The following is a 12,918-nucleotide window of genomic DNA, read 5'->3' on the forward strand; positions in this document are numbered from 1 at the left end:
CTCAAACCTGGGATCTCCAGCTTACATGGCAGACGCTCTATACATCGGAGCCACCGAGGGCACAGACAATAGTGTTGGTACAGGAACTATCCCGTGCACGCCTCCCGCGAGACCCATGTTCTCACCTTATATGTCCACACACTACATTCGTTGATTCCCTATCCAACACACTCATTACTCGTGGAAGACATTCTTATGTCCAAAAGAACAGAAACCAGATCCACATAAATGTATGACAAGTGTCTGGCGCAGTTGTTACATCGGCGCCGGCCGGTGTGGCCGTGCGGTTCTAGGCCCTTCAGTCTGGAACCGCGTGACCGCTACGGTCGCAGGTTCGAATCCTGCCTCGGGCATGGATGTGTGTGATGTCCTTCGGTTAGTTAGGTGTAAGTAGTTTTAAGTTCTAGGGGACTGATGACCAACGATGTTAAGTCCCATAGTTCTCAGAGCCATTTGAACCATTTTTTTGTTACATCGGTTACTGCTGCTACAATTGCAAGTTATTAAGATTTAAGTAGTCCGCAGCTCGTGGTCTCGCGGTAGCGTTCTCGCTTCCCGAGCACGGGGTCCCGGGTTCGATTCCCGGCGGGGTCAGGGATTTTTCACCTGCCTCGTGATGACTGGGTGTTTGTGTCGTCTTCATCATCATCATCAATCATCCCCATTACGGTCGGAGGAAGGCAATGGCAAACCACCTCCACTAGGACCTTGCCTAGTATGGCGGCGTGGGTCTCCCGCGTCGCTCCCCTACGCTCGGTAAACGGAGTATGGGACTCATCATCATCATCAAGATTTAAGTGAGTTTGAACGTGGTGTTATAGTCGGCGCACGAGCAGTGGTATACAGCATCTCCGAAATAGCGATGAAGCGGGAATTTGCCCGTACAACCATATTACGAGTGTATCGTGAATACTAGGAATCAGGTAAAACATCAATCTCCGACATATCTAAGGCCGGGAAAAAGTCCTGCAACTACGGGACCAACGACGACTGAAGAGAATTGTCCAACGTGACAGAAACGCAGCCCTTCCACAAATTGCTGCAGATTTCAGTGCTGGGCCATCAGAAACTGTCAGCGTGCGAAACATTCAACGAAACACCATCGATATGCGCTTTCGGAGCCGAAGGCCCACTTTTGTACCCTTATTGACTGTACGACACAAAGCTTTGTGCCTCGCCTGGGTCCGTCAACACCGATATTGGGCTGTTGATGACTGGAAACAAGTTGCCTGGTCGGATGAGTATCGTCTCAAATTGTATCGAGCGGAAGGGCGTGTACGTGTATGGAGACAGCCTCATAAATCCATGGACGCTGCATGTCAGCAGGGTAGTGTTCAAGCTGGTGGAGGCTCTGTAATGGTGTAAGGCGTGCGCAGTTGGAGTAATATGGGAGCGCTGATACGTCTAGTTACGACTCTGACAGGTGACACGTACGTAAGCATCCTGTCTATCACCTGAATCCATTCATGTCCATTGTACATTCCGACGGACTTGGGAAATTCCAGCAGGACAATGCAACACCCCACACGTCCAGAATTGCTACAAGGTGTCGCTAGGAACTCTCTTTTGAATTTAAACACTTTCGCTGGCCACCATACTCCCCAGAAATGAACGTTATTGTCTTGCAACGTGCTGTTCAGAAGAGATCTCCACCCGCTCGTACTCTTACAGATTTATGAACAGCCCTGCAGGATTCACGGTGTCAGTTTCCTCAAAAAAATGTTCAAATGTGTGTGAAATCTTATTGGACTTAACTGCTAAGGTCATCAGTACCTAAGCTTACACACTACATAACCTAAATTATCCTAAGGACAAACAAACACACACATATCCGAGGGAGGACTCGTACCTCCGCCGGGACCAGCCGCACAGTCCATGACTGCAACGCATAGACCGCTCGGATAATCCCACGCGGCTCAGTTTCCTTCACCACTACTTCAGTCCCTGCCACGTTGCGTTGCGGCACTTCTGCGTGGTCACGGGGACCCTACACGACATTAGGGAGGTGAACCAGTTTTTATTAGTTCTTCAGTGTTGTTTATTTGTTTATTTAATCGTACGGTTGCCGGTCTTTCAATTTGACGCCACTTCGGCGACCTCAGTCGATGATGATGATAGGATGATGATGAGGACAGCGCAACACCCAGTCCCTGGGCGGAGAAAATTCCCCGACCCAGCCGGGAATGGAACCCGGGCCCAGAGGATTGACAATCCGTCACGCTGACCATTCAGCTACCGGGGGCGGACTTCAGTGTGGTTGACTTAACTAACAATAGGAATTACAGAATTCTTCTAAACTTTATCGACTGTTTTATGTTTACTCATCAGCATTAGCTGCATTTAGTATAGGAAACAGGCACATAAGTTCGAATGCAGGTTTTTTTAATCTTTTATAAGGATAATGAGAGGAAGGTTAGAATTTTAATGCATCGTTGACCAGACTAGCACAGAAACGAGTCCTGCGCTAATGATCAAGAAATGAAATGGTTTCTTTATATATATCTGTTTAATACCGGTTTATAAGCTCTGGTTTCTTGCCAATTTTCTAACGTTCCTAAGAAATCCTTGGTGGATATTTTCGTTCGGTAGTATACTGTATGACTAGTATTATTGCGGTAATTGTTTTATAGCTTTTTGAGATTGAATGTCCAAATTAATGGGTATTTGCTAGTGCTTACGCAAGTAACTGACAGTCACTTTCTTTCTCTATTTTCGGAACAAAAAATATTTCTCTGCTTCTCCTAACATTTTTTGCCGACCGTAGTTCCTGTAATACTACACACGCCACATGGGGCTTATTTCTTCCTGTAAAGTAATTGAACGAGTATTTCGATCTTGTTGTTCCGCAACTCAGTTGGTAAAAATCGGACCCTTATGGGATCATTTTGGTGTCCGTCCATCTGTCTGTTCGTCTGTCCACCTGTTGACTTTCGTTTTTCTCAGGAACAGGTAGGCGTATGAGCTCAAATTTACAGGGTGTTTCAAAAATGACCGTTATATTTGAAACGGCAATAAAAACTAAACGAGCAGCGATAGAAATACACCGTTTGTTGCAATATGCTTGGCACAACAGTACATTTTCAGGCGGACAAACTTTCGAAATTACAGTAGTTACAATTTTCAACAACAGATGGCGCTGCAAGTGATGTGAAAGATATAGAAGACAACGCAGTCTGTGGGTGCGCCATTCTGTACGTCGTCTTTCTGCTGTAAGCGTGTGTTGTTCACAACGTGCAAGTGTGCTGTTTACAACATGGTTTATTCCTTAGAACAGAGGATTTTTCTGGTGTTGGAATTCCACCGCCTAGAACACAGTGTTGTTGCAACAAGACGAAGTTTTGAACAGAGGTTTAATGTAACCAAAGGGCCGAAAAGCGATACAATAAAGGATCTGTTTGAAAAATTTCAACAGACTGGAAACGTGATGGATGAACGTGCTGGAAAGGTAGGGCGACCGCGTACGGCAACCACAGACGGCAACGCGCAGCTAGTGCAGCAGGTGATCCAACAGCGGCCTCAGGTTTCCGTTCGCCGTGTTGCAGCTGCGGTCCAAATGACGCCAACGTCCACGTATCGTCTAATGCGCCAGAGTTTACACCTCTATCCATACAAAATCCAAATGCGGCAACCCCTCAGCACCGCTACCATTGCTGCACGAGATACATTCGCTAACGTTATAGTGCACAGGATTGATGATGGCGATATGCATGTGGGCAGCATTTGGTTTACTGACGAAGCTTATTTTTACCTGGATGGCTTCGTCAATAAACAGAACTGGCGCATATGGGGAACCGAAAAGCCCCATGTTGCAGTCTCATCGTCCCTGCATCCTCAAAAGGTACTGCATCACGCTATCTGGACATTATTCGTGAATTTGTGGCGGTACAAACTGCCTTAGACGACACTGCGAACACCTCGTGGTTTATGTAAGATGGTGCCCGGCCACATCGCACGGCCGACGTCTTTAATTTCCTGAATGAATATTTCGATGATCGTGTGATTGCTTTGGGCTATCCGAAACATACAGGAGGTGGCGTGGATTGGTCTCTCTATTCGCCAGACATGAACCCCTGTGACTTCTTTCTGTGGGGACACTTGAAAGACCAGGTGTACCGCCAGAATCCAGAAACAATAGAACAGCTGAAGCAGTACATCTCATCTGCATGTGAAGCCATTCCGCCAGACACGTTGTCAAAGGTTTCGGGTATTTTCATTCAGAGACTACGCCATATTATTGCTACGCATGGTGGATATGTGGAAAATATCGTACTATAGAGTGTCCCAGACCGCATCGCCATCTGTTGTTGACAATTGTAACTACTGTAATTTCGAAAGTTTGTCTGCCTGAAAATGTACTGTTGTCCCTAGCATATTGCAACAAACGGTGTATTTCTATCGCTGCTCGTTTAGTTTGTATTGCCGTTTCAAATACACCGGTCATTTTTGAAACACCCTGTATGTCACACGCTAGGTTCTGTGGTCCCTTGGCGGTGTAAAAAATTTAACCTTGTGAGTCAATGCAGTAAAAATACACCGCTTTTTCTGTCACTTATTTTGATATTCGCAAACTCACTCATCACATCTCATAGTGTACTTCCCGTTGAACTACATATTTAGCATGAAGCAAGATTTCATAGTACGTGTACAGGGAAAAATGCAAAAAATTTGGTTTGTAATTATAACACAAGGAAAAAGGTTTCCTATTTGTTGTCCGACTGTCGTTACGTGCGTCTGTTAACTCTGGTTTCTCTCAGGAACGGGTGGAAATATCATGTTCAAATTCATGTCTCATAATAAGGACTACAGTTTCTTGGGGGCTTAAAAACTTTAAGCTTCTGAGTCAATGTAATCAAAAGAAACGACCATTTAATTCATATATTTTACACTCACACACTTACGCATAAAAACGTATAGTTTACTTCCCGTTGAACTAGATATTTGGCAGGAAGCAACGTTTCATAGTACAAGCAAAGAAAAAAATTCGAAAACCTATATACTGTAATTACATCGTACGAAAAAAATATTTTTTTGTCATTTGTTATCTGACTGTGTGTCTGTCCTGTTTTTTCTCTCAGACATACATCTTGCCTGTATGGATATTGATAATCGTCGACATTCTGGATGAAGTATCTGTATGTACGGAACCTTCGGTGAGCAAATCCTACACGCACTTACATTTTTTGTAGTTATGGGGTCTCTAGGTGAGACATAATCCTAACAAAATGTCTTGTCAAACTGATGACTCAACAATTCTTACAAATACATAATTAATTCAGAATCTTTGCTTTTCGCAGAAGTTATATGTTCATGCATTTCTCAATCTCCAGTTGTGAAACTGAAATCACCTCCTCTTATAATAGTATGACACGGAAACCGACAAACACTATTCTTTAAATTTCCACTAGAGCATTCCGCCACTATGATAGCCAGTGACCAATGGAAACAGCTACAATTTTGAACGACCATTGATGATTAGCTTATAACACTCCTCTGTCCGCTACTGCTGTACCATAACCTTGGAGTTGGAGGCAGGTCGTGAAATAGAACTATCTTGTTAAAGCAATTATGGTATAAAGCCACCCAGCCGTGTTATCCTCTGAGAGGAATTTTGTTGTGTTGACCGTGTTGTACCTAACGGAGGTGGCTTATCGGAAGTGAAAGTCAGAATTACGGAAATATTTGAATAGTAACAAACAAAATTTTGCCTATCTGCACTGTTTAACGGGTAAAGAAAACGGTCGGCAGCCTAACTAGGCAAGAGAATGATTAACATTCTCGTTCAAGAAAATAGTTATTAGTAACTTTAATGGATAAACACAACCTATACTTTGTCACACGCGAGTGCAGTGAACTCTAAAACATACATATGTTTACGGTAAGATTGAAACTAACAGTTAGAGCAGCACAAACTATTTGCAAAATTATAACAGATACCGAAACACACTATTACTTTCAGGGCGTACACAAACTGAATGGTCTTTATAACGTTATTATTACTATTCACTGCAGAATAATTAATTGGATATAGGTTAAGTCTCTCTCAGTTAAATACTTTACTATTTAAAATGAAAGTTAATTGGAATCCACTAACAGGTTGTTTCTCACTATCTTTTGAATAAAGAAATAATGTTTTTCATAATTAGTGGTCTTCCCATTGCTTGTTACCTAGCATTAACACAATAGACAAACTGTGGATCCTATTATATTATTAATATGCACTTCCAATACACAAGAGAGTCAAACACTTAGCAAACATGAGTATATAACGTTTCACACTGCAGTTTTCCACTTTTACTACATTGAGAGACAAAATTAACACATATGTAAGATACTGACTCACCTTCTGCGATTTACAACAGGCAGTAATGTGATCATTTACTAAGCAAAACTTTATAAGCCTCAGTCTTAAGAACTCTTAATTTGAAGTTGGCAGCAACACACTAATAAGCAGCTTTACTAGGAAAATTATTTTCAGCAAGCATCGTTAACTTTAACTCACTCTCTTGCCACATTAACTTTAACTTTCTTTTTACTATGTTCAAGAGGCATTAATTAGCAAAAACACTGGTCTTTAATGTTCTTTCAGTAGGGACACTCGGTAATCACTTTACTTCAAACGGAGATGAACCTGAGAGGTGTTATGATAAGGAAAAAATCAAGGTAGGTACATAAATTCAGTTATAAGTTACCTTATGTTTGTGCACACTAAAACATCCAATGAGCTGATCCTTCACTGTACATTATTATAGCATTACGATACAGTGATTGCGCAATGTGGTGGCCATTGCATGTTGGTAGGTGGAATTGCAGGTAGAATATCTGGACTCTGTCATTTCTTGGTGGCGATGATAGATACAAATTCCAGAATAGTTCCAGCTATTTATCCATCCATCCGAGGCATTGGAAAGTAGCACAAAGAACCTCTCTAGGAACTAGCACAATATGCATCTTTTACGTGGTAATGCACAGTTTGGTAGCTCGTCCCGACTCGTAGCTCGTCCCGACTGACTCTTGTTCTACCTTTTCTACCTAGGCCAAGCACAATTTGCGCGCGCTACACAGTTCCGTTCCCGAGGGAACCACAACACCTTTTACATACAAACTAACTAAGAACCCTAAGTGGGGATCAGCAGTTTACATAACAGCAAGCAAATTCATTCAATAACACAGAATATTTGCACATATTGACATTTCTACAAAAAATTATTCACACAGAAATTACAATTATATACAGTAAGTTTTGTCCCTTCCAAATGGGACAAAGAATTTAAATGACAGATACACTACTTTGCATAGAACCAAACCATGACATCAAAGTTTGTACAAAGAAAGGAGTATACAATTCTGTGTTATCTATTCACTCAAACACATTTAAAGAAGCTTAACGATGTAATATTAAATGAAACAAAAGCCAAATAAATCAGTACAGCATTAGAGCTATGGTGTTACCAGCTCACTCAAACTTACTTCACATTCTGCTTAGATACAGGGTGACAATTATTGAATTATACGAAAAAAATGTAAATTAGTTACAAACTAATGCGTGCACACCCTTTATTCAACATGTAAATGTCGCTATAGATATTCGGATTTAGGTTATGACATGTTCGGTATGCCTGACATCATTGGCGGTGATGTGGCGCAGACAAATAGCGAAATTCTGCACGGCCTGATGAAGTGTCGGAAAACCGATGCTGTTGATTTCCTCCTGAATGGCTGTTTTCAGCTCATTAATGGTTTTGGGGTTATTGCTGTACATCTTGTCTTCGGTATAATCCCACAAAAATGAGTCGCACGTGTTCAGATCCGGAGAATATGGCGGCCAATCGAGGACCATGCCAGTGGCCTCTGGGTACCCCAGAGTCAGAATGCGGTCCCAAAGTGGTCCTCCAGGACATCAAACACTCTCCCACTTCGATAGGGTCGAGCTCCGTCTTGCATGGACCACATATTGTCGAAATCAGGGTGACTTTGCATAATGGGGATGAAATCGTCTTCCAAAACCTTACATAGTATCGGCAGTCCGCGTGCCGTCAAGGTATATCGCATCGATTATGCCGTGACTGCATATTGCACAACACACGGTCACCAGTTGAGGGTGAAGAGACTTCTCGATCGCAAAATGCAGATTCTCAGCACCCAAACGCGCCTGTCTTGCCTGTTGACGAACCCACTCAAATGAAAGTGGGCTTCGCCGCTAAACCAAACCATGCATGTACGTACTAATTTGCACCATGCCCCGCGGTCAACCGTGCAGTTTGAACGTCCTAACTCAACCCGCACAGCACAGGAGTTATGGCTATTTTATTTCATGTAGTTCAACAGTTGTCACCCTGTACTTGTCTCACTAAACTTCACTGGTCTTTTATTGACTGTTTTTCTTCGTAAATAGTACATCTGCCCAGTTTAGATTTTATTTTGAACTGAGCTGCATATTGCACTGAATTGTGTATCTGTATCTTTCCTTCGAAAGAATAGCTTATGTATTATCATTGTTAAAAAATGAGAAGGTAACTGTGGGAGTGTACATGGTCCGATGTCAAAAAGTGTCTGAGGCCCAAATCTGGATATGTCAAACAACAGAATAAGTAAATAGTTAACGATCTTCCGGTCCTGTGATTGTAAAGGAAAAGCACGATGTTTTGAGACATATACTGCCCTAATTAGCTAGAAAATGGCACAGCGACTGTCACTGCAAATTCTCACGTTTGCATCGAACTCACTCAGGTGGAATCCGGAGTATTTTGTACTGGCTTACCTACTTAAAACAGTCATCAATTATTAGTTACAATCCACGTGGAAGCCTAGATCACTAAGGAAATAAATGTATGTATCACGAGATAGCTGAAAAATAGTAGGTATATATTTCATGTTATCAGGAGAAAGAAAACTGGCGTTCTACGGATCGGAGCGTGGAATGTCAGCTATCTTAATCGGGCAGGTAGGTTCGAAAATTTAAAAAGGGAAATGGATAGGTTAAAGTTAGATATAGTGGGAATTAGTGAAGTTCGGTGGCAGGAGGAACAAGACTTCTGGTCAGGTGACTACAGGGCTATAAACACAAAATGAAACAGGGGGTAATGCAGGAGTAGGTTTAATAATGAATAGGAAAATAGGAATGCGGGTAACCTACTACAAACAGCATAGTGAACGCATTATTGTGGCCAAGATAGATACGAAGCCCACACCTACTACAGGAGTACAAGTTTATATGCCAACTAGCTCTGCAGATGATGAAGAAATTGAAGAAGTGTATGATGAGATAAAAGAAATTATTCAGGCAGTGAAGGGAGACGAAAATTTAATAGTCATGGGTGACTGGAATTCGAGTGTAAGAAAAGGGAGAAAAGGAAACATAGTAGGGGAATATGGATTGGGGCTAAGAAATGAAAGAGGAAGCCGTCTGGTAGAATTTTGCACAGAGCACAACTTAATCACAGCTAACACTTGGTTTAAGAACCCTGAAAGAAGGTTGTATACATGGAAGAATCCTGGAGATACTAAAAGGTATCAGATAGATTATATAATGGTATGACAGAGATTTAGGAACCAGGTTTTAAATTGTAAGACATTTTCAGGGGCAGATGTGGACTCTGACCACAATCTGTTGGTTATGACCTGTAGAATAAACTGAAGAAACTGCAAAAAGGTGGGAAATTAAGGAGATGGGACCTGGATAAACTGAAAGAACCAGAGGTTGTACAGAGTTTCAGGGAGAGCATAAGGGAACAATTGACAGGAATGGGGGAAAGAAATACAGTAGAAGAAGAATGGGTAGCTTTGAGGGATGAAGTAGTGAAGGCAGCAGAGGATCAAGTAGGTAAAAAGACGAGGGCTAGTAGAACTCCTTGGTTAACAGAAGAAATATTGAACTTAACTGACGAAAGGAGGAAATATATTAATGCAGTAAATGAAGTAGGCAAAAAGGAATACAAACGTCTCAAAAATGAGATCGACAGGAAGTGCAAAATGGCTAAGCAGGGATGTCTGGAGGACAAATGTGAGGATGTAGATACTTATCTCACTAGGGGTAATATAGATATTGCCTACAGGAGAATCAAAGAGACCTTAGGAGAAAAGAGAACCACTTGTATGAACATCAAGAGCTCAGATGGAAACCCAGTTCTAAGCAAAAACGTGGAAGGAGTATATAGACGGTCTACACAAGGGCGATGTACTTGAGGACAATATTATGGAAATGGAAGAGGCTGTAGATGAAGATGAAATGGAAGATGTGATATTGCGTGAAGAGTTTGACAGAGCACTGAAAGACCTGAGTCGAAACAAGGCCCCTGGAGTAGACAACATTCCATTGGAACTACTGACGGCCATGGGAGAGCCAGTCCTGACAAAACTCTACCATCTGGTGAGCAAGATGTATGAAACAGGCGAAATACCCTCAGACTTCAAGAAGAATATAATAATTCCAATCCCAAAGAAAGCAGGCGTTGACAGATGTGAAAATTACCGAACAATCAGTTTAATAAGCCACAGCTGCAAAATGCTAACACGAATTCTTTACAGACGAATGGAAAAAACTAGTGGAAGCCGACCTCGGGGAAGATCAGTTTGGATTCCGTAGAAACACTGGAACACGTGAGGCAATACTGACCCTACGACTTATCTTAGAAGAAAGAATAAGGAAAGGCGAACCTACGTTTCTAGCATTTGTAGACTTAGAGAAAGCTTTTGACAATGGAATACTCTCTTTCAAATTCTAAAGGTGGCAGGGGTAAAATACAGGGAGCGAAAGGCTATTTACAATTTGTACAGAAACCAGATGGCAGTTATAAGAGTCGAGGGACATGAAAGGGAAGCAGTGGTAGGGAAGGGAGTAAGATAAGGTTGTAGTCTCTCCCCGATGTTATTCAATCTGTTTATTGAGCAAGCAGTGAAGGAAACAAAAGAAAAATTCGGAGTAGGTATTAAAATCCATGGAGAAGAAATAAAAACTTTGAGGTTCGCCGATGACATTGTAATTCTGTCAGAGGCAGCAAAGGACTTGGAAGAGCAGTTGAACGGAATGGACAGTGTCTTGAAAGGAGGATATAAGATGAACATCAACAAAAGCAAAACGAGGATAATGGAATGTAGTCGAATTAAGTCGGGTGATGCTGAAGGAATTAGATTAGGAAATGAGACACTTAAAGTAGTAAATGAGTTTTGCTATTTGGGGAGCAAAATAACTGATGATGGTCGAAGTAGAGAGGATATAAAATGTAGACTGGCAATGGCAAGGAAAGTGTTTCTGAAGAAGAGAAATTTGTTAACATCGAGTATAGATTTAAGTGTCAGGAAGTCATTTCTGAAAGTATATGTATGGAGTGTGGCCATGTATGGAAGTGAAACATGGACGATAAATAGTTTGGACAAGAAGAGAATAGAAGCTTTCGAAATGTGGTGCTTCAGAAGAATGCTGAAGATTAGATGGGTAGATGACATAACTAATGAGGAAGTATTGAATAGGATTGGTGAGAAGAGAAGTTTGTGGCACAACTTGACGAGAAGAAGGGATCGGTTGGTAGGACATGTTCTGAGTCATCAATGGATCACCAATTTAGCATTGGAGGGCAGTGTGGAAGGTAAAAATCGTAGAGGGAGACCAAGAGATGAATACACTAAGCAGATTCAGAAGGATGTAGGTTGCAGTAGGTACTGGGAGATGAAGAAGCTTGCACAGGATAGAGTAGCATGGAGAGCTGCATCAAACGAGTCTCAGGACTGAAGACCACAACAACAACAAAACATATTTCATGTCCGATCTACGAAAATGCATTTTCTTTTCTACTGTTGATAATAGGAGAAACAGATTTTTCTATCTGGAGGCTGTTAAGTGGCAGTGTTCAGTGGACCTACAGCTTATGGCGTATAATCACATTTATGCTCCAGTCATACTGTGTTGTCCGGGTACCTGTTCCCTGTCTGACATATTGTCTGACCATTTCAAAGATGAGCCGCAGTGTTCCACATGATTATGCAAGTCAAAAAACCCACCCTGCTTTAAACAAAAGAGCCAAAGTCGATCGTAAGTGAGCCCATGCATATTGTGAGCTGTGCTTCCGTTCGTGTCTTCATTTAGTGGCGAAAAGGACGGATACTGAAACTGAACCCTATTGTAACCCAAATGAACCAAGACTTGTGCGGGATTGCGGTCTTCCCCAGCCTCTCCGTATCGCATGAGACGTCTCTGAAAACATATCGAGAAAACAATGCAGCTTCTTTCCGACCTATCTCGGTACCAATGACGTGTGTCGCTTTGGATCGGATCAGATTCTGTCAGGTTTCGGGCCGCTAGCGGAAATGGTAAAGATTGCCAGTCTTGCTTCCGAGACTAAGGCGGAGCTCACCATCTGCAGCATCGTCGATAGAACCGACTGTCATCCTTTGATGCAGAGCCGAGTGGAGGGTCTGAATCAGAGGCTCAGACAGTTCTGTGACCGTGTAGGCTTGACTTGGCCACCGGGTGGTGGGTTTCCGGGTTCCGCTTAATAGGTCAGGAGTCCACTACACACAGGAAGTGGCTACACGGGTAGCGGGGGATGTGTGGAAGGGACCAGGCGGTTTTTTAGGTTAGAGGGCCTCAGGGAACCACAGAAGGGGCGTCCGTCAGAAAGTGGGCAGGTAAAACACAGTAAGGTAGTTGTAGAAACGATTTGTATTGTAGTTGTAAATTATCGTAGTTGTGTTAGGAAAGAACCAGAGCTCCAAGCCCTAATAGAAAGCACTGAAGCTCAAATAGTTGTAGGTACAGAGAGTTGGCTAAAGCCAGAATTAAGTTCAGCTGAAATTTTTTCAAATGTTGTAACAGTGTTCAGAAAGGATAGATTAAATACAGTTGGTGGTGGAGTAGTTATTGCTGTCAGAGGTAGTTTGCCTTGTAGCGAAATAGAAGTAGATACTTCATGTGAAATAGTATGG

Source organism: Schistocerca gregaria, chromosome X (assembly GCF_023897955.1).
Source record: "Schistocerca gregaria isolate iqSchGreg1 chromosome X, iqSchGreg1.2, whole genome shotgun sequence".
Lineage (NCBI taxonomy): Eukaryota > Metazoa > Arthropoda > Insecta > Orthoptera > Acrididae > Schistocerca > Schistocerca gregaria.